Source organism: Manacus vitellinus, unplaced genomic scaffold (assembly GCF_001715985.3).
Source record: "Manacus vitellinus isolate BGI_N305 unplaced genomic scaffold, ASM171598v3 scaffold_0_pilon, whole genome shotgun sequence".
Classification (NCBI taxonomy): Eukaryota; Metazoa; Chordata; class Aves; order Passeriformes; family Pipridae; genus Manacus; species Manacus vitellinus.
In genome coordinates this window covers 12473068-12496581 of record NW_021938789.1, presented here as the reverse complement: position 1 = coordinate 12496581, position 23514 = coordinate 12473068, and the positions used below count along the sequence as shown (strand labels likewise).

General features: G+C 42.5%; 1 protein-coding gene across 1 annotated transcript in view; it reads left to right on the top strand.

The window, feature by feature from the left end:
- The first annotated feature begins 12730 nt into the window (after nucleotides 1–12730).
- Nucleotides 12731–23514, top strand: part of PPARGC1A (PPARG coactivator 1 alpha) — a 367267-nt gene continuing 356483 nt past the window's right edge. The window contains exon 1 of the mRNA XM_018067890.2: nucleotides 12731–12797. The gene's annotated coding sequence lies outside the window, so the exon portion shown is untranslated. The remainder of the gene's footprint in view (nucleotides 12798–23514) is intronic.

The following is a 23514-nucleotide window of genomic DNA, read 5'->3' as shown; positions in this document are numbered from 1 at the left end:
CAGTTTTTCCCTCCCCCTGGAATACACTGAGCTTTGGTCCTTATAGCAGAGAGGCTGGATCAGCTCTTGCTAAAACTGGTTCCCCTAGGAAGAGAGCTGTGCGCTGTCATGCTGTAAGGCTGAAGTAAAAATAGGTTAACCTCAGACGAATCTTAAGTACTGATGTTTGGTGTATCCTATTTAAATACTAGCAATGGACTATAAAATTACTTGGAATGGAATAATTTGAGGACTTCGTTAAATTCCAACTTTTTTTTCCTAAAATGCCTTTTATATGATGGGGCATAGAGAAGTTTTGAAAACCTTGTGTTAGCAACTAAAACAGTAATTGTGAAGGAAAAAATGTCTGAAGATTAAAATTTGAGTGGGTTTGTAATATGCAGTGGGACTTGGGGAGTCTGTCTCAAGTTTGATAAGTGAGTGAGGGAGTGGAGGACCTCCCCTACTTGAGGCATTGTGGAATGGGTCTGGACTCTCCTGCTCTACAAAATCATTTTCAGTAGGAAGGAGGGAGGTTGACACTGCATAAAATGTTGAACTGGATGGAGTTTTCTGACTGCAGGTGGAAGAGTTTTTATTTAAAACAGGGATTCAGAACTTCTTAAGCAACTGGATTTCATACTAGTATTCCTAAACATACAAATGTTGGTTTTGCAAATTCCTGCTCTAGGAGGACTCAGCCTGGTTTTGCCTGACTTGCTTATCCCCCACTGTGAGGGGGCTGCTTTGTGCAGTGCTGAAAACTGGCCGCTCCCCAGGTAAGAGAATTTCTCTAGGATTCGTCTGCAGCTTTCAGCTGAACGGTGTAGAACCAGCTTCTGCACAACTTTCCCTAGGTCTAGCAAGGGCCACAAACAGCCAGTTCTCTGCATGAAACCCCTCAGGGACCCCAGAACCAGCTGACATAAGCTGCCATAGCCTGGGTCCTTGGGGATGGGGGAGCAGATGGCTATGGCTGTGAGTGGAACTTGACACAGGAGAGACTTTGGCCCTTTTTTTCTTTTTTAAAATTGTCATACCCACAAACTCAGCTTGGGCTGTGACAGCTGACCTGGGATCTTTCACTTTGCTCTGTCTTTGCTACCAGGAATGCAAATACTACTGGCCAAACTCATGTCCTCTGGCAGCTGTGCAGCCCTGACACCTTCCAATTAAGCCAGTGACACCTGTGCAATCCACCTGAAGGCCCAGGGGGGCACCGGTGTCATGGGCTGAATTGGAAGGCTGTCGGTGTCCCAGCTGTCACCGGGGACAGAGCAGGCCCGGTGCCCCCTCCCCTCCTGACAGTGGGAATGTGAGCAATGGGAAACAGCTTACCTGCTGGGACCCTGATGGAATCTGGGGGCTAGTGCTTCAGGAATATACAGAAACCTAGACATCTGGGGAACCTGGTGGGTTTGGTGCTTGCATGACATTAGTGTATCTCTGGAAAACGCTCCCCTTACCGAAGAACTGACAAAGCATTTTCTCCTGGGGACTGCGTGTGTGACACAGAGTCATTCCCTCGCTAAGGCCCGGGGTGGGAGCGGCTTTGTGCAGGCATGTGCAGTCTGTTCTGTGCCCTGTACTGATCTCAGATAACTGAGGGTGTTCAAGGGTTCGGGGAGAAACAACACAAGCTCACTTAAATCACTGTGGACACCTTAGACTTACTGCAAATCTCACTTTTGATGTAATTTTAGAGCCTTATAGCAGTGGGAGGGGAGCCAGGTATCTAAGGAGTTACTGGCCCTCTCTGAAGGAGCAGTGACAGGGATAGCAGGGCTTCTTCAAGCAATGTTTCCTGGGTCTGAAAGGGAAGCTTGTATCAGGAGCCACCTTCTTTGCTGCTGCTGTCTCGGGGGTGGAGCAGATGCATGCAGAGAAGCTTGGGTTTTAGAATAGCCCTGGGTTTTCTTGAGTTCATTGTTGAAAGGTAAAACCTCATTCCCATTTTTCTGATGGGAAAACTGTCAAAAAAGGTTGCCCAGAGGAACAAAAGGAAACTAAGAAGGAGGTGTAGGAATAAGGCTGCTTTATCTATGAGCATATGAAGGTCACTGCCTCTCTGAAACTGTTACAGATACCTGCAGTCCTGCCCATCATCAGAGCTCTGGCTGCTTATACTGCACAATGCAGTAAATGGGGGGAAGAGTTGGAAATCAAAAGTTTGCTGGTGTCAAATAGAAATTCAGCTTCCCCTGTTTTTTGTCCTGTGAAATGCCACAACTGACTACAAGACCCTTCCTGCTGGCCTGAGGAGCGAGGGATCCTGGATAAAGCACAGAGCTGCCCCCACCAGCTGCAGCCATTTGCTGTTCAGTGTTCCCTGCCCTACTGATGCCACTTCAGAGCATCCAGACTGTTAGCCAGGTGTAAGCATTTTTGTTTTGGAGTACTGAGTAATGGCTTCTTAGGATTAGCTGGTTATCTGCTTTAGATTGGTCTGAAAGGTCTTTGTTTACTTACAGTGATCTTTTTATCAGAGACATTCTGGTGGTTTTGGAAAATATGTGGTTTGTATATAATAAACTATTTATAGTGTGGGACTTCTGAAAATACAGAATGGGTTAGATGATAGAAAAGCAGTACTAAGTGAAAGGGGTATATTTTTTGAAAAGAGGGGAGTCTTCCATCGTAATTGTGCTGCTGTGTAATACCTCAAAGCAGTAAAAGGGCTAATAATTGGTGTGATGTAACAAGTGTATTTAGGTTTGTTAGATACAGAGGTAGTTACTAATGGCTGAGTACATGTGGTTTAGGTATGTATCAGCATTATGGAGACATAAAGAAGTGACCAGTTATACTGTGTTTAGATTCGTAGGGATTTAACAGCAATTAGAATTTTTGTCAGAGAAAAGAAAAAGTGGTGACTCCATGCTTTGCCATGTCCCGATGTCATAACCCCCCCTGCACTCTTGCTTTTGGGAGATCTCTATGTAGTGCAGTGCAAAAGACAGGCGCTGAAGTTCCTTTAGGGTTTACAGGAGTGTCTCCCTTTGTTGTGCTGTGCCCATTCACTGAAGCTGGAGAGCAGTTGGCACGGGCCAGCGTGGGTTGGTACGTTCTGTATCGCTTGCGGCAGGTTTTTGTGACAGAGCAATGCCACCATTTCTGATCCCCACCTCCCTTTTCACATCAGGGCCTGTGACACAGCACTGGTTTGTGACATCTGATTTTCAACCTGCACTGCTACACAGTGCATACTGGGAACTGCTCATTATTTGCCATATTAAAGCAAAAATGCTGAAATTAGCTTTCACTATGTAATTTGAAAAGATACCTTAGCAAAAGTCAAAGGGCAAAGAGTTTTTCTTCCATCCAGTCAAGCTACAATTATTAATTTGTAATCAGATTGCTCTAGTTCATTTTCTGGTAATATATAGCAATAAAAAGCCATACCACACTATGACAGTAGAAAGCAGAGAGTTATATTCTAAAGTACACAGATTTATTCACTTACTGTAATTTGTAAGGAGTAGACATTTATCTTGGTTTTAGAACAGCTGAAGGTTTTAATAATAAACATAAACATATTTTACTATTAGAAGTATAATCTTACTCTGGTACTCTGTTGACCTTTTAAAATTATTTAACTTCATGACTATGTACGTGACATTAGATTTATGTGAAGCAGAGGGAAAAATGATCTACTTGGTCAACCTGGTTCCTTTTTCTACTAGTACTTCTGACCCTGGTAGCTTTGGTTTGGGATATGTATGCTTCCTAGAACTGTTCCTACAACTGGGTGTTATTCCCCAGTAATACAAATGTGAGATATTTTTGATCTTGAAATGAGCAGCTTTAAAAACAGAATGAAACCATTATGAGAGTGTTTGCCCCTCTCTTTGCTTTTCCTTTTGCGAATGACAAGCTTGGGCTGCCTCTAATTTGCACTGATGTGTTTGAGATAAGTGGTTGGCATCAAGGAGATCCAAGCTTCCAGTATCAAGGGATTAAACTAAATATGGTAACAGCAGTAAAATAACATTCCTGTAGCAGTGGTAACAAGACTAATTCTGTGTTATGATTTTGCAGTTTCAACTCAAATATGGTAGTTTCTCAGGAACACTGAATGTATGTTGGACAGATGATAAAATAATTTTCATTTGTGTACATCTCAGCTCTGAGTGGTTCTTCCAGCTGTGAAAGCTATGCAGTAGTTTTGTTGTACAGAAAAATAAAACATAGCACAAATTAATGTTGATAATAAATATTTCCTGTGGCTTTAAACATGTATTATTTTGGGTTGGTCGTATTCTTTCAGCTAAAGTAGCCCTCTTGCCTTCCATTTGAATTCAGTGTTTATTTTGTGAGCATATCACATTAATGTTCCCAGCCTCACTGCTTCTAGCAGCATAAACAATAAACACTTAAGAGCATCGAGTACTTACCGGGCTCCATAGAGTGGAAAGCTGCTGGTGGACCTATTTCCTGAATACTTTGTCCATTTAAATATTCAGCTGTGTAGTCAAACCACTTCTGCTTACATTAGTAACCAGTTTTAACCTCAAAAATATCAACCTTTTCAGCTTTATGAAAATGCAGGTGTTTGCTATCAAAATTCATGTACGATTTTAAAGACTTGCAAACTAAATTTGACCTTTCAAACCTTAGAATGCTATCTTTGAAGTTGCTTCATTTTGCATGTTGAATAACAAGTAACTGATAAGCCTGTACTGTGACAAGGATAGTATTGTTCTTTTAAAGAAATGAATGCCCTGTGAACCTTTCTGAAAGGCTTACAATTTGTTCAGAAAGGCTTAACAATTTGTAGAGCAGCAGCAGCAGGTTGGACGCAGTGTGAGTCACAACATGTTCCTCTGAGCATCTCTCTGTCCAAGGGGGCATTGACAGCTTTGTTCCAATGTGTTACACAATATAATAGAAGCAAAACTCAAATTACTGCTACTTCTTCACACTTTAAACAAACAATTTTATTAAGAGCAGAAATCATATAAGAACTGGCAAGAATTTAAAATTCCAGTCTTGATGTTCACCATAATATCTACCCTGTTTGTTGAAAACAGACATTTAATTTTCAGTAAATTTGTGGACAATTCACACTTTCTCTCTATAAGCAAGCCAGTGATAGAGTTTTTGCTCTAAAGCTCCTTGTTGGATTTGCTGCTATGTAAATCCGAACACTATTCAAATGTCTGTTCTTTCCATTCTCAAGCACTGTCAAATACGAAGCTGAACAGTAAAGTGGTGGTAGAGTTCTGATTTTTCTGCAGCCTACAGAAACCTGTTTGCCTCTGGAGGAGAACTGTGGAAGGGAAAGTTAATAGGAAAATATTCAATTATATGAAATGGTAATGGCCTACTTTGTGATCTCCTTCATAATCACATTTGTTCTTCACACTATAATTGCCTGCAATGGATATTATTTTTGCAAGTAAAGCTTAAAGATCCAAACGTTTGTAGTCTACTGGCTTGATATGAGACAAATGTTTAGATCTCTCATTAGGTACAGTGAGGTTTCAGAAATTAATTTGCTTTTTTTAGCAGTCTCTTGATCAAACTAATTTGATCATAAAAACAACTCTATCAATGCTATATTTTCTAGACTGAGAACTTCCTAAATTAGGAACAAAGTCAGCAGCAAATCTTTGTTCTTACTACTTACAAAACTTCAACATTAAAAAAAAGTAAAAATTGCAGAGCCATTGTAATTGCCTTTTCATTGCATTCACTTTAACTGGCTTTATGCAAAATGATTTATCTTTCCCTTGATTTTGGCCAATATGTCAAAGAAAGGACATGTGCTTACAAGCTGCAAAACCATGTCTGGTTCTAATGCCTGCCTAGGTTTTCTCCTAGCAAGGTGGTTTTTTTTTTTTTTTAATTGGCTCAAGTAAGATGATGTCACAGAAGAAATCCAAAGTTAATGTTCTGTCAAATCCCTTTGAAATATCTATCAATTATTTCTGGGGCTTTGCTGCCTCTTTGTGGTATTTCTTGTGAAAAAATGGAATTCTGTATTGATCAAGGTTTTTCTTGGGATTGTGCAAGACAGCTAAATGCAATTCCCCCAAGTTGTACAGTGTGTGGCTGGGAGTCTGTTTTCCTCCCTCCTCCACATTTCTCCCCAGATGATACAGCGTACAGTGCCAAAGGAGTTGCCAAATATTGTTTGAATGTCTGTAATACAGTTTGTGATGAGAAGGTGCTACTGCTTTATCAATCAGCTTTGAATAATGTGCTGAACAGTGAAGCCTCCTGTCTTCTTCATTATCTGAGCGATGACAAGAGATCTCATCATACCTTTCAGTGCATCCATTCTTAGATGACATCTTTTCCATGATTGGTAAAATAATGCTGAGTCTACTCCTGTTGTATCACTCAGTATTTTGCTAACGAGCCAAATGTACCCAGAAGCAGGCAGAATAGCTGGGGGGTATTCTCAGATGTGAAGATACTTTACACTAGAGGCAGGGACTCATGCCAACCATCTTGATTCTTGCTAATTTGGGTTATTCTGGGATTTCCCCCCCCATCTCTGATTAGTTACTTCATAACTATAATCACAGAAACATAATCACAGGAATGTTATTTTGGAGAAATTATAATCTGATAGGTCTTTAGTAATTTATTTACATTGTTAATTGGTGGTGAGGCTATAAAAGTTATGCACTACCTCATAAGTTCATGCCTGCTGACATTTGAATGGCACGTATTCACTGATTGTTATTTATAATTTTGGGGGTATTGAACTGATGGAGATTACTCATGTTGAAAAGCTGCTGGAAGGCCTGAACTAGGAATTAAATTATCATAGTGGCTTCATTTTGTTAACAGTCTCATTGAAAATATCTTGCTTGCAGGACAATCAAACTCATCAGTGTTCTGCTCTTCCACTTCAGTAGACAAAGTTTTAATCAGTGGCACACTTGATCTTGCAGAATTCAAGGAAAATAATTTCCTGCATTTTTGAGATGAGCAAAAATTCATGTAATCTAGCTTTAAAACTCCTGGCATTTTTTTTTCTTTCTTTTTGAATAATCAGCTTTACTTCATTCAGTTGCCTATTTCACGTAACTTCAATTATCATGATGACCCAATGCTTAGATTGCTGAGATGGAATTAGCTCATGGATGAAGAGTAAGCAACTGAATCTGAACTCAGGCAAGACAAATAATAGACTGATGGTGAGATCAGAACATATGGAAAAATGTACCGTTTTCTTGGTGATTGTATATTTTCAATTGGTCTTTGCATGTAGATGGCTTTAGAGAACCTTGTTACTCATTTCTGACGGTCTCACATAGCAGCACTGACAAAAAATACTTTTCTACTGTCCTCTTTTTCTTGGAGCTGCTATCCTATCAATTATCTTTTTAGCTTTCGAGTGAAGCACAGCAGCATATGGAATCCTCACCATCTAGCAAACTTAGAAAAAATTAGTTATGTTCCAGGTCTTGATTTTCTTCTTGAAGACTCTTAACAGCCTGGACTCAGCTCTGGGATGGAGACCAGGAGTGCCAAAGCCATTGAGAGTTATTTCTTGGGTGTAACTGAACTTTTTGAAATAAGGGGAAAACCTGTCTGTGCAGTAATGACAAGATGGTAAACAGATTTCAACAGTAACTAATAATCATCTAGAATCTCAAGACCTCCTGCTTTAAGGACTGTTTCTTTGAGCATTTCTTCTCTCACCGTTCGCAGCAAAGGCTCCAACACAATACTGTTGCCTTTTTGATGAGAGGAAGAAGGAGCAGATGTTGGTTACCTAGTTTAGTGCACTGTTCTGTTTGAAAGTTTTCAGATATTACAGTGATATGTATAATCAAGAGAAGTATATTGGATGTAACGGAACTTCAAAAAAAATCTGACTCTGATAAATTCCACAGTTCAGTGGATAGGAAGTGTCCATTTTCTGTATTTTGCTCACCAACATCCAGTTTTCTGAATGCAATTTTCATTCAGAAGAACCTTGTGTTTTTTAAATGGTGTTGTGTAACTGAAGTTTAGGAGTGGTATTCCAGGATACTTTAGAAAAGCTGAATTTTGATTAATCTTGATCTGTTATGCTAATATTGGAAAATCTGCACCTGTAGCTCCTGTGGTTGAGGCTGATGAATCCAACATGTGGAAGCTGTTCTGGGAGCTCCATGTCTCTCAGGTAGCTTGGAACACATGCTACAAGCTGTGTAGCCATGTGAAGGTGAAAAAAACCATCTGTATTTTATACAGTGAGAAGCCAGTGGAAAAAACCCCTCAGAACCCTGCAAAGATGTTTTAAAGGTGACCATGGTTCCTGTGTTCTCATCCACTTATAGTTTGATTCTCAGTTATGTCTAATCTTACTTTTTTGTATTATAGACACAACTTATCTTGAAAGTTAAATAGAAACCTAAAAACTCTGAAATTTCCACTTATTCTTGCTTTAAGTAGGCTTTTGCTCCTCTGGGACCAATTACTTTTATAAACATTGTCTAACAATGTTGCTTGACTTTTTCAAGGGTCTGGTACTTAAACTATTGATCTCCTCAAATATTAAAAAGATGTAATACATAGCTCCAGAGGTGTTCATAAAGGTAAATGAAAGAATTTGATGATGGAAGGTGCTAAGGAAGCTTTAAAGTATTAGCCTAATAGAAAACCTATCAGTGAACTTTTAAAGCCTTTCCTCTTCAATTTTTATGAACTGTCTTAATTGACTTTTTATGCACTTACGAATAGGCCAAGTAGAAACAGCCTTTTTTCTTTTTTTTTTTCTTACCTTCAAATAAGATACAGGGACAGCTTCTAACATTTTGGAATATCTGATATTATAGACTTCTGCCCTGTGAGGAGAGATCACTGCATAAAGAAAAGAAAGCTGCTCTGGCTTTTGCCTTTAGCAGTGGGGTACTGGTTTACTCTTTGAGCAGTCTCTGCAAAAACCTGGCACTTGGTGAAATCAGATCTATTATTGGCTCAAACAGCAGTCCTTGGCCTCAGTCTCCTCTCTGTGCTTGTCGTGGTTATCCCCAGCCAGCAATAAGGTCCTCGCAGCCACTCGCTCCCTCCTCACCTCCAGTGTGATGGGGGAAGAGCATCGTAAAAGTGAGAAAACTCGGTTGTGGAGATAAAGACAGTTTAACAGGTAGAGCAAAGGCTGTGCACGCAGCCAAAGCAAAACAAGGAATTCATTCACCACTTCCCGTGGGCAGGCAGGTATTCATCCATTCCCAAGAAAGCAGGGCTCCATCACATGTAAGAGTGACTTGGGAAGACAAATGCCATCACTCTGAATGTCTCCCCTTCTTGCTTCTTCCCCCAGCTGTATCTGCTGAGCATGATGCCACAGGGTATGACCCCCTTAGGTCAGCTGGGGTCAGCTCTCCTGGCTGTGTCCCCTCCCAACTCATTGTGCACCCCCAGCCTACTTACTGGTGGGGTGGGGTGAGGGACAGAAGAAACCTTATCGCTGTGTCAGCACTGCTCAGCAGTAATGAAAACATCCCTGTGTTATCAACAGTGTTCAGCACAAATCCAAAACACAGCCCCATACCAGCTAATGCGAAGAAAATTAACTGTATCCCAGCCAAAACCAACACAGTGCAACAGCCTCATGGGAATGAAGATATGCTGTCTCTGAGAAGACAAACCAGCCCCATTTAAAAGCTCCATCCTCATTCACTTTATTCCCAAACCAGACAGGTTTGAAGGTAAAAACCTCCCCTCCTCCCCCCTCCCCCGCAAAACAGTTTGTAGTTTATTTAATAGACTTTGAAAATCTTTAAGCTAAAAACATGTAAGCAAAGAGCAAACCAAATTAAATTCTAGACTGTATTTAATAAGATGCCTTTCTAACTGCCTTGCCAGCCTTTATCTAGTACTCTGGCACATCCTAACTGCACAGTATTATGCGTCTCTGAAGAAATTTGAGTAATTTTCCTCTGTTCCATCTGCACCAGGCCTCTTTTTTTTTCAGCACAGATGGAGTATTAATGGTTATCCTGAGATTACTTTTGTTATTCAAACATTTTGTGGCTTCTGCTGTTTCCTCCACCCCTCACCAATCCATTTTTTCCAAGTCCTTTGCAGGAGTTTATTTATCTCCACTTTACTCCTTCCTGCCTACAGAACTGAATACACTCTTAGCATCTTTTCTGTGGAGCTATTAGCACACTGGGATGGGATATTAGACAAGAGCTATTTGTGGATTTTATTATGTTTGGTTACACACTTTTAGTAATAGAAGCAGCATACAAAGTTTTTTTGCTTCATCACCACCGTCGCAGTAACAATGATGTTAGTGTGCTAACTCATGCGATGGACAAATAGATTATTAGCTATTCTTGTAATGGCTGGTTGTCTGAAAACATCTACAAATGGTCTGGAGGAGCAACACATAATGCTATAAATAAGTTTTCAGATCTTGTTTTGCTGCCAGCAAAAGTGTGCTCTGCAGAGGCCTTGAATAGGTTCGGAGTAGTTCACAGCTATCAGCAAAGACAATGTTTGAAGGAAAAAGAAAAAACCCATAATGGGTTAACAACCCATAATCTGTTGTAAGACTTCTAAACAACATGGCATGGGAGACACAGATAGTATATCTGTCACTAGAGGAGAGGGAAGTAGGGTAAAACCTACTGAAGTGAATAGACTCATCAGATACTGGGGGGTGGGAGGGAAAGTGCAAAATTTATGTGAACAGAATAAACAGTTCAGAGATCAGGCTATGCTAGAGTACAGTCCCAATGGAATGCACTAAGACTTAATATGAAGATGAAATATACAATGTCAAGTTGCTTAAAATTTTAGAAGTAAGATGCTTTGAACAGTGACCCCTCAGACAAAAGGAAATTCAAGAACCATGGTGAAGTGGCAAGGAATTTTATGCCTTAATTGTTGCTGTCTGAAAAGCTGAAATAAAAAAACATGTAAGTTTAGGGAGTGACTGATGAGCAGCCTAAACAGTCTCTGAAAGAAAATACTGAAGCAATTTGAGAAACAAATTATTGTGGACACTGTGAACACCTTGTTTTTTATGTCGTTTCCATATTCTGTTGCTGGGATCCTTCCTGTTGTATTTTTACCTGGTTTAGGACAGAATGAAAGGCTGTGTGATCTCATATGGGACAGAGATTCCTCTGGATGATGAATTCTTGGCTAGCCGCCTTTTGGACAATGTCAACTCAACATCAAAATGCTGAGTTTCTACTACACTCATGTGTGTTTCACGGTATTCCACGCTCATGCCACAGTTGTTTCCTCAAGAAATGGAGTGGCCAGAGGATTCCATGGCTATTACTAAATAGTGTTTTCTTTCTTGAAGTATCAGGTGAGGGGGAGTGAGGAGCTTCACTGGGCCTTTGATCATTTGTGCCACAGAACTGTGTCTAGTCTTTTCCATCAATGACTGTAGGCTGTTATGACAACTGGGTGCTGCTCAACAAACTACCTCCCCGCTCAGCTATGCTTTGGAAACAAACGCAGAATTTTTTAAATATGAAAAACATATTCCTTTACGAAACAGAACAGTTATTCTGAAAAAAAACAACAAAAACCTCCATTATTTGCTTTACATTTATAATTAGCTGAGTTTTGTGATATCAGTGTTAGCTGATGAGGACCATGTCCCCCTTGTCAGAGAATCGTGCTCAAGCTGCTGGGTCTGGAAGCAGAATAAGGAATACTCAAGGAGCAGGGTCAACGTAATCCAATCTATTTCTGCTAATTTCCTGGCAAATACTTTAAAATCACTATATTCAGCATGACCTCGCCGTGTCCGATGAGCAGTGTGACGACGGCTCACGGGCGGTCAAGTGTTCCTTCCCTCACGGCGGGGGCCCCGGGAGGGTACCCTGGGCCCCGGTGCGGTCCCAGAGCCGCTCCTACGATCATCGACACGCTTAAAAAAACCAAAAAATGTCCGGTTTTCTCCCTCTCCTCGCCGACAGGGTGCTGAGGCAAACACCCCCCGAGAGGAGCAAGCGGGACAGACTGCACCTGGCAGGACGGGCGCTCGCTGAGGGGCTCTCGAACGAGCGAAGTTCGCCGCGGTTTACCGGCCCCGTTCCCCTCGGGCGCCCGGGCGGGCTGCGGCGACGCGGGCCGAGCGCATGCCGTCCCGTACCCCCGAACGCACGCTGGACAACTTGGCGGCGCACGCACGCCGGTGCTGCGCCCGGCGGGGCGCAGAGAGCGCCGGCGGCGGCGCCGGGGAGCCGGGCCCGCGGCGGGACGGGCGGGGCCACGATCGCGGCGCGTGCGCCATTGCCCGGCCAGCGGCGAGGGAAGGATGCGCGTCGCAATTGCCATGCTCTTCCCGCCCGCGGTGCGGCCAGCCTCCGCAGGCCGGCACCCCTCGTCCCAGTGCGCAGTCGGGCTTGCCGAACACACACCACGAGCGGCGGGACGGTCGGCGGCGGGGATGGCGAGGCGCTCCGCGCTGTGATCCAGGTGCCGGGTCTGTAGCGCGGCCCGTCCCGGCGCGCGGGCGGCGGCGGAGTGTGAGGCGCGCACGTGTACCGCCCCGGCCTCGGTGCCGGCCGCGAACGGCCTGCGCTCGAGACACGCACAGACATCGCGGACCGCGACCTACCATCCGTCCTTCCGTCATCCAGCCCCGCTCCTCCGACCAGCACCGCGCCGGCCGGCCGCCAGCGCTGAAGTGTCCAAGCACACTTCCGCGTGGCAGCGCCACGCGGTCGGCTGGCGGGGGGCAAGCGACCCGCAAGAGGCAAGAGTTTGCGAGGGCTGCTCGCGCCTTCCCGAAGAGGTTTTGCACCCAGAGGATGGCTGGCTGCGGGCTGTCGGAAGACGCTTGCTTCTCCTCCTTCTTTTACAACTACACCTCCTCCTGGGAGACCTCCTACAACCAGGTAAGAGGTGGCCGGTGCTGCGCGCTCGCCGCGGCTGCGCCCACCCGGGTGCTCGGGGGAGACGAAGGTGGTGCCAGTGTGTGCAGGAAGGGTCTGGAAGTGTTTCTGTTTAGCGTGTATTTGTGTTGTGGGGACGGGAGGATTTGAAATAGCCGAGAAAAGAAATGACAGAAAAGAGCCTTTTCCCTTGAGTCTTTCGGGCCCCTTCCCTCCGCCCCCGCCCCTCCCGTGAGGAAGAGGAGCGTGAGGAGAGCTGAGGAGCGGGAGCTGTAGCCCACGGAGTGGTGCGTGATGTCCGGGAGCAACTCGGGGCTCAGTCGGGCAACTCGAGCGGAGTGCCCCGAGCCTGCCCTCGGCTGCGCTGAGGGACAGCACCGAGGCAGCCGGGCGAGTTTGCCGGGCGGAGGGAGCAGGGTGCGAGTGACAGGCTGCGAGCGAGAGGGACCCACCGCACCCGTGTCCCCCTCCCTCGGAAATGGCTGCATACGCATTCCGCCCCGTAAAAATTTCGGTTCCTGCCTAGGTGGAAATAGTTCGGCTCACCCGTCTCTCCTCCTGATTCACTCTCGACCCCCCCTTCCCGCACTTAACTTTGATGACTGTGCAATGCGGAGCTCGCAGCCGGGTAACGCCGGCCGGGTCCGTCCCTGCCGCCCGCGCCGGGGCTCGGGCAGCGGGGGCGGCTGCGAGCGGTGGGGAGAGCAGGGGGAAACCAGAATTCGCGCCTCAGAGGTAGAGAGCTATTCTGGGAGCCTCCGAAGCGCCTTTAATTAAATAACTGTTGTAGTCTGCTGCCCCCGCTGCTTGTCTGGTGAAAGTCTACAGGCAACTGTCATTTATAAACTACACCGGTGTTTGTGTGTGCGTGCGTGCGTGGGGAAGGGGGTTTCTGGCGCTGGCGTGACAGGAAAAGTTGGGCAGCGGATGGAAGCGGGCAGCGGAGCGGGCGAGAGGCGCCCCGAGGCTGTGTGGGGCGGGCAGTGCCCGCGGGGGGGCGGCGAGAACCGGGGCGAGTGAGGGGGTCACCTCCTCGCTCTGTCCCTGCGGGGGCAGAGCCCGCTGAGCTCAGGGGAAGATGTGCAGCCCACGGCTCGGCTGTCCAGGGGACTGAACCCCCCAAACTAGTAGTTGCCGGTCTGAGGTTGCACCTCACGGCGAGGTATCGGGAAGCCGCGCGTACCTCCCCGCTCCAGGAGTTGCGGAAAACGGCGAGCGGGCGAGGAGCGGACCGGCCCTCGGCAGCGGCCGGGGTCGGTGGGCTCCGGAGCCCTTCAACTGCGGCTCGTCGAAGCAGCCGAATAAATAAATAAATAAAGTACCAATATCTGTGTCCCGGGAGCGAGCGGACCCCCGCGGCCATCTCGGCAGGCGCCCCGCCCCGTGCCGGGCACAGCTGCCGGGTGTGCCCGCTCCTGGCCGGGGAGTCTCCCGGCAGGGAACTAAGTCAGGCCGCGTGGCGCCAAAAGGACTGGGGGGCTCGTGTGGGGACCAGGCGCTTTCTCATACGAGGGCCAGCGCCGAACCAGGCCGTCTCCCGCGCGCCGGAGCCCCTCTGGCCTCGGGATAGCCGTCCGGGGCCGCCAGTGGCCTCGGCACGCAGGCGGGCGGCGGGCGCAAGTGGCGCGGGGCCGGCAGCCCGTGTCTGGGGCCGGAGGGCGGCGAGGCTGCCCGGGCGCTCGGCTGCCGCCGGACCTCTTCGCACCGGCGCTCGGCTGCCCGGACTCTCGCCCTGGGCGTCTCGCTGCCCGGCGCCCGGGTCCGGTTGCGCGGGAGGTCGCGGCCGCGCTCGCCGCGGCTCGGGGTGACCGGTGCGACCGAGCCCGCACCGGGTGTGTGTTCCTCTGCACGTACCGAGGGTACACACCGGTGCCAGGGTGTTTATGTGAGCACAGAACGTGCGTTATCATCCTGCTAAATGCGAGCCCGTGCAAGTCACTGAGATTTAAGAAAGGCTCATGCCTGGTACAAAAGGCAGGCAGTCATAGGAAAGACTCCTTTGAAACCATCAGAGGGAGAAAATGGTTAGGAACACAGACAATAAAATCAGGTTTAAACCAGCTCCTTTATCTAAAGTTAGTTTCATTCTGTAGCGATACAGTTCGGTGAAAGGATAGCATTGTGAAATGATAGGTTCCCTTACATCCCCTTTCAGGAGAGCAAGCCCGTATCACAATGGAAGCAGGAAGAATTGCTGGCAAATCTAGAGTTGATCTGTTCTAAATACCAATGTTGAACTGTATCTAAGGGAAAACGCGGGAGATAATTCAGGATGCAGAAGGTCTATTTATAGAAGGACTATACAAACTGTAGGGTATATACACAAAGTTGAATTAAATATGCATGATTAGGAAAGGCGTTTCGAAGGAGAAGGTGTAATCATTACATAGCATTACAACGGGAACAGATGAGCTTGCAAGACTTTCCAGGATGAAGATGAGAAGAATTTTTAAGACACATATTCTTTCTGGTGCTCAAGGCTCCTTTCTATTTTCATCTTTTGCGTATTACGTTAGCATTTACATCAGTCAAATTCACCAGCTGAGGATTAGCAGTAGATGTTAGTCTGAATATGAAATAAAAATGAATATGGGATTTTGCTGCAAATAGCTTTTCCTCACAAGTTTTAACACTTAAAAAGGCAGAGTTGGCTTAGATTTGACAGCCAGCCATATTTGTGTTTGTTTGTTTTTACCTGAATTGCATCCAAAAAAAAAAAAAAAAGCTTGTAAACCGTTTCTTCTTGCTAAATATAGCAACATAGCCAAAATAGATTTTGTCTTCCATACTCTGTTTAAAACAAAGCAGCAAACAGAAAAACTTTAAAACAAAGTGCTGAGATGAGAAGATGGGTTGACTACTGGAAAAATAGTTTTTTATTCCTAGATCAATATGATGCACTCTCAACATCTAGTACGAGGTAAAAGGATCCCTTGTATAATATCAATAGTGGCTCAGCCATAGCTTACTAAAAAGAATCTTTTCCTGGCATCTCAAGGCTTTAATAAGAGTATAAGTAAGCAAAATAAGACTTAACAATGGAACCGGTCAGGTTAAAGAGAACAGTGACATCTTCTAGAAGCATAATATATGATCCAGCATCTTTGAAAGAGAGATAGAATGTTTGCTTTATAATTCAGGGAGATTGAGAGATTTATTACAACTTTTATATTTTTGGTGCATTATTGCAGTTCATTTTTAAGCACAAGCTTATATGCGTGATTTGTTGGCAGTATTCTTGGAAGGAACTTTTCCATTGCATATTGAAATCCAAAGTGTATCACAAAAAAGCTTGTATTGGAAAAATCGTGTCTAGAAACTTTATAAAGTCTGTTTTGGATCAATTTCTGAGATAGTCTTCCAGAATATAAGGTTCTGTATTAGTTACAAATAAGACTTTGCATTACTAAGGATAATTCCAAAATATTGAGTATTCTCTTGAAGTTTGCTCTCTATTTTTTGTAGTTATTACAGTACAGGGACTTAACCATTATGCTAAATTCTGGACTAGACAAACTTGTAGACTTAAATCTTGAGATCTTTGAACTGTGGTTGCATAAGCTTACCTGTGTTGTCTTGCCAATGTGTGTAAACCTGAGGTAAAGCAATATCCATCAGATTTCCTGTTGATTCATTCTGTGATCTGCATTTTTAGACCAGCAATAAACATTCTACCTTTAGTTCTTTACTTTATAAAATAAAGTTTATTAGTTCATTTTTACTGGAACCTTCCTGAGTATATCTTCTGGAAATTCTCTTTACATCTGTTTCTTAATTAGTAGTCATGAGTAAAGAGCAGCAATTCCTAAGTACTGCAGAGAGGGTATTCAGCCTTGCAAGAGCAGTAATATTCTTGGGCATAACCTGTCCATGCTGAACTGGCAGCATTATTTGTATTAATTATTTCTCATTCTCCAGTTCAGAATTGGATACATTATTGTGTTACTAATCTGTGTGGTTGGGAAGTGCTTGAAAATCATTTGAATGTAGTTCATGAATGAAATCCTATGACTAACACATAAATCTGGATACTTATTTTAATTTGACCTCAAAATCCTTGCAGCATAGAAGTAAATCGAGAGGTGTATGCTGCCTGATTGATGCCATTATTTCAGAGATTTTTCCCTGCAACACTCAGCTGTGGACTTATTACCTGGCACCATTTCATTGTCCTGTGTTTTCAAACATGGCAGTACATTATACAACATAGTTTGACAAAATATGTTCTGGAAGTATGAGTATGTCAGTGAAAGACGAAGCTAAGAGCCAGCCTTGTGGCTTGGCTCTTTTTCTTTACATTTGCAGGGACAAAAGTACCCCAGTGCAGCCAGAGCTTTCTGCTGGTATTTTTGGGGAGCTGGACTGAGTGTAGTATATTGTTTTTATGCATTTTCTTCTTTTAACTAGAGTAAGTCCAATGACCACTTCTTTTTGATCCATAGCCACTGAGGCTTTTTGATTTACTTTTGTTTCCATGGCTTCTGGATTTTATAATTTATTTTTATTTTTTTTTAAATTTGAATAATAGAACTCAGAGTCTGTGCAAGTTTGGAAATATGTAGATTAATTCATGTTAATGCACTGCATGCATGTAGCATGTACTAAGTATGAATGTGTATGGAGATGTTGAATGAGAGATACCCATCTGCACAAGATTGGACAGTGCACTTCATGATTTTTGAAGATGTTTTTCTTCAATGAGAGAGCACTCAGTAGTTTTATGTTATTTGGCTGTGAAAACCAATGGAATAAAAGCATCATTCTACTTCAGTGACATTTTAGCAGAGCCTGTAACATCTCTGCAAATTTAAAGAATGCTGTCAAAACTAAGTTAGTTAAGAGAAAAAGGCAATCCAGGTTTAGTATTAACAGAAAATGTGTGGTAATTTTAAAAAAGAGTGAATCTTGGAGTTGAAATTTTTCTGACTTTTCTGTTTCCAAGGGGTGTTCATTCACAAAGCTGAGAAAACAGCAGTAAAAATGAAAGTGAAACTGAAGAGACTTATTTTCTTGACATCCCAGCAGAAGATAAATGATAGCATAATGAGAAAGGTGTAGTTTAATAAAAGCAGGTAATAGACTTTAAAAAAAATATTGTTAAACATGATTCTCTTTCTTTCAGAGATTAATGCCTTAATTGGTCATTCAGCACAGTAACTTTGAAAACTGTATTCCAACAGCAGGCTCGTTTAGCAAAAAAAGCATGGTTTAAACTGGGAAAAAAACGTTTTCTCCTGGCCAGAGCTAAATAGTCTGTACAGTAGAGCACAATGATGCAAGTTTAAAGCACATGCAGAAAACGGTGAAGATATTATTGTCATATCTTAGTTTAGAGGAAAAGCTTATGTGAAAATTGTAAGTTACAGTTATGGCTGTGATGAACTAATGCAGTTTAGTGCTTTATACATAAGATGGGGTTTTCAAAAATACAGTTGTGTTCAGGAGAAAATGTCAGTAGTTCTAGCAATGTGTTCTGAAGGAAGAGGGCAGGGAGTTCTTAGCTGGTCAAATGCTCATGTGGTCTAAGCAGAAATGTAAAAGTGCAGGGTTTGCATTGGAATGAGAATGGGGTCATCCACCCTTTGTACTCATCATCAGGGAAGCAGAACCTTCTTCCAGAGAGACCATAGGAAATCAATGAGTACACTTTGCTAGTGTAGAGATAAATGTGTACTGCGGAAGGGTATTAAATATAAAAGGGCAGCAGTAAAATGATTTACTACATGAAGCAGTGGAACTTTCTTTTGGTCACCTAAAAGGCAATTTTCTTTTTTTGATAACATAATTGTATTTTTTTAATACTAATAACTGAAAAAGGCTGGCAAATCAGCTCTTTTACAGGGATTTGAGCCCTAATGTAGTATAATAATGTAATCTAGGAGAGGCTCGTTTACAAATGTCAGCTTATTTACAAACATATACTTTTTTTTAACATATTATCTGGCATTTATAATTTAGACTTTAATGATCTGATCTGACTTACCAAAAGTTAATGGGGTTTTTAATGTTTTTTCCTGAGGCAGTGTGGATGCTTGTGATCCAGTTTGTCTCGCCATGACCAGAAGGTATCACTGAGGGATACCAGCACAACGGATGCACATAGGAGAGAACCTGATGTATGTTTAGGTGTAGGGGCTTAATGAAATGTGGAAGAGCAGGTGCACAGTCCTAATGTGTTGGTGGTTTTTTTAGTTTCCTGTGATGTGTCTGTTTGCTGTGTGAGCAAATCTCCGTGTACATTTAAAACTTATAGGACTGTGAAATTGCTAAAAAGGACAGAAACCAAATAATTCTGAAATATTTTTTGTCTTAGACCCTCTGTTCTCTACAAGTGACAGTAAAGATTCTCCTTCTGCTACAAAGCTGTGTATTACTGCCTTGTCTCTAAAGGTAAAATTAAGGTGAAGAGAGATTAATAGCAGAGCGAGCCTTGCTCTGGATATAGCACTTGTAACACTGCGGTGCTAATTTTGAAAGGAGAAATTGGGTATTTGCAGTTCTGTATGAACTCACTGTGACCCAAAATGATGACAGGTGTCTAGGCTAGCACTTCCTTTGGAGGCAGGAGTGTGCTGTGTTCATCCTAACTCTGCTGTGCTTTGGTTAGTGTTGTAGGTTGATCTTGTGGCAAATGAACGGAATTCCTTTCAGATAAAACTGGACTGCGAGATGTGTTATCAACTAATGAGATGAGACCAGGACTAGGATGTAGTTAAATAGTCAGCCATACCCTGAAGTGCCTGGTACAAAGCGTGTTGTGTAGATGTCGGATCCTCAGCACCAGCTGTCTGACTCTTCCAGTCTTACTGTTCCACATTGCTTGCTTGTGTAGGCAGCCCCTGCATACAGTCAGGTTTGCCTAGCAGAGGGCACGTGGAAGGCCATATTTGGGAAGCTGTTTGGAGACTCGTGGGTAGAATGGGTCACTTGATATTCATCCTTATGTTGCAATCATAAGGCCATTATTCTTTCCCTCGAAAAGGGATGGTTTGTGTTGGCATGAAGAGGAAAGGTTCGTTTGATCACTTGTAATATAACACGTGAGTGAGTAAGAGGCACTGGTACTTCGGCTTGCAAAAACCCTCCACATTTTTAACCCATTTTATTATTTGCAAGAGCAATTTAGTTCCTAATGTTAACAATGAGTGATTATGATTCTGTACTTCCGTTTACAGCATAAATTAGCATTTTGTTTTCCATTACAGCTTTTGAATGAGGAATTATAATGTATAATTTGCTGCAAATAGATGTTATCATCTCTTTGGATGTGAACAACCACATAAACTTGAGCAAATGATAAAAATGGAATCAATTACTTCTCAAATGGAAGTAGTTTACAAACCTTCACAAACAAAATAGCAATAGTTGCTGGTTATTGTAACAAATAATTAGGGTTTTTTTTAAACAACATTTATTGAATTCTATTGACAATTTAGTAATTGCTTATAGAATATTTAATCACCCCCCTCACAAAATACATACCACACAATACATACATTTTTTAAACTGCACATTGCCTCTGTAGTCCTTGTTTGAAGCTTTACTCATGTATATTCACCTGTACAAATATTCCAGAAGGGGAGCACTGAGCACAAATCATGCTGATGATGATTAGAGAGCTTCACAATATTCTGGAATTAGTAGATTAGGATTGAAATTGTAGAGGAGAGAAGAATGAAGAGTATGTGTTGTAGGCTGTATCCAAAGCCTGCTGAAGGTGATGTGAATTTTTCTGCCGCTTCGAACTCGTGACCTACGTCCTGGTTGTAAGAAGGATAAAGAAGAGATGAGATGTTATTACAAGTGCTTAAATAAGTGAATGCTGTAAGTCTCTACTGTAGGGAAAGATAATAACTTGTACTTTAATGAGTTTACTAGTTTGAATTTCACAAAACAAGTTTTCACTGTCAGTAGCTGCGATATATTTCTGTATTATACAAAGTTATTCATGCTTGGAAAAATACCACTCCACAGCCAAAACGAATGTGAGAAACAGTCCAGAATCACTCTCATTCTCTTCCCATTGCAGGCTTTCTTCATATCAGTAAAGGACATAATCCAAGCATCATTTTCAACCCCTTCCTTTCAGAGAGGCTGTCTAAATTCTGATGATTTTCTACATACTGGTTTGCATATATGTTTATTTCTGATCCCCGAAAACTCAGACTGTAAAGTCACCACCTACTCCTGTCAACCTGAATTCATCAGCCTTTTTCTCACAGTCATCCCTGGTAACCCCATTGTATCCATCCATTCTGTATGCAGTATAAGCCCTTATTGTACGTACTGTTTTGATTGCCCCTACTGTGTGTTTTACCCTTATGTAAAAATACGAATTAAAGTCCATACTTTGCCTCATTTGATGCCTTAGATTTTAGACCTCTTAATGTCCTTCTAAAGCCTTTGTGTAATTTAGTTGTTCCCTGTTTACTGTTACCACCACCTCTTTTTGTTTATGACTGATGCTAGATTTGATGCTTGCTGGGTTGCTTCTCTCAATAAGCAGTTTTTTTGCTATCCCCACACTTTCCCCTTTGACTTAGCAAACATGAACCCACTGAGGAAGATTATGTAGGCTTTCATCAATTTTGTCTTGAAAGCCATTGTTGCCTAATTATTAAAAATGGATAATCTTATTTTGTGCTTGGAAAACTATGGAACAAACTGACCAAAACCCATCATCACTCTGCTGCATTTCACTCTATTAATCTGTTGCTTGTTTCTTTAGGATGATGTCTGCTGCCATACTTGGATCAGTCTGTAAATCAGATAAACAATAGCTTCTTATTCTTCTAATAATTGAAAAAAGACTAATGATGTATTTTCTCATTTGCTCCAGTCTACCAAACATTGAAGTAATTGAGGGGGAAAAAAAACAGATAGAATGGGAATAGCATAACTTGCAGTTCACAGTGCTGTGTTCAGCCTTAGAGCTTTCTTTTGAGGGCATGGAGCTGATTGTTTAGGATGGAACTTTCTCATAATTTTATTCTTGAGGCAACTGTTGGTTGTGAAAATTTACTTGTTTTCTCATTTTGACTATAAGTCTGTCTGTTTGGCTTTTTTTTTTTTTTCTTTCTGAACAAACTGTCTTGGGCTGGAGCAGAAGGGGAATGTTATGACACTGCATATTTGCAGTGAACTTTTTTGAAGTTTGGAATGGGCGTCTGGTGTAATGATTCCTGAAGGGCTGCTGGAATTTGATTTTAGAAAGGTGTTTATGGCTTCATGAAACATATCCACAGTCATCACAGGCTTCTTGGACTGAGCAATTCACTATGTTAGAGGTTTATTTGGTTTGTAAAAATTCACAAACTCACTCCAACAAGATAACTCACTTCAACCGTTTGTTTTCCTTTTTTTTTTAATTATTTTTTTTGAGTCCGACAGCACATTGTGACTTGAAGTATCTGCTAAATTTTGACTTTTTATTCCTGAAGCTTATTATATCTGCCTGCTACCTCTCTATGTTCATAGTTTGCTTAGGCCTTGATCCAGCAGACCACTTAATTGCTCAACTGTAAACATTGAAGTCAAGGGAACTGCTTACAGGTTTAAAATGAATGTGTGGTGTATTGAATTGTGGCCTTAAACAGCTGTATCTTAAGGACAGAGAACTTTTCTTCCATCTTGTTTGTCAAGTACTGGTCATGCTTCCAATGCATTAGAAGTATTGATGGTAATTATGGCAGTGGGAGCAAGAAAGCAAGGAGGAGATCAAGGAGACCTGGTAATGGTAAAGGAAACCTGCCAATTGTTCATTGGCAGTTCAGTCTCTTTGTTTGTTAAATGGATTTGCGTATAAAAGATGATTCCTCTTCTCCCAAGCAAAAACCTGTGAACAGGTAGCACTCTAAAATGCAAAATTATGTGCAGTGACAGAAAGCTATGCATGAAATATACTTGAGGATAGGAAACTCCTTGGATGGTAAACAAGGTTTAAAAAAAAAGGAAAAATATGGCTGAAAACATGTAATGGTAAGAAAAAAGATTGTAAGTAGGACATACACACACTTAAATATTTAGCCATGTGAAACAATGAGTTGAATGAACTACTGACCAAATAAATTGGCAAAACAAAAGTAAGGTTGCACTTCTAGCCTTTTTTTATTTTCATCCAAAAGACTGTTAATTGCTGGAGGATTAAAATAATTCATGTTCAAGGATAGAAAGTGATAACAACGTGCAGAGCTTGGATGCTCCAGCTGTACAAGAAGCAGTGAAAAGAATACTTTTCTCTCTGTGTGATGTCAAAGCCAAAAGAGGGGTGGGGGGGAGAAGGAGGGGATTGTGGCTCTTTGATGTCACTTTCAGAATAAAAATAATGCTGCAAAAGAAAGAGCATAATCTTTTTCTATTTATCTAAGTCTTTTTTTTTTTTCCTAAAGAGTTAGGGCAGCATTGTTAATTGATTTTTCTGACACTCATAATAACAGTTGTATTAAAAATAATTTACAAAGGATTTTTTTTTCCAGAAGCTGAGCCCTGCGGAATCTGTTATAGGAAAGTGGGTAGAGAGTGGATTATTGTACATCACTGTTCTCACATAATTATAATCTGCTTGATTGGTAAAATGCATGTTGTGCTTTTGCATTGTCCATTTTCAACGAGTGGTGTCTTTCCAATAAGATTTCCTGGTTTAGTAGTAATAGCATCAGTATCTCTCATGCCCTTTCAGTATAAATAAAGGTTGTCCTAACAGCTGCTCAGATTGTGCTGG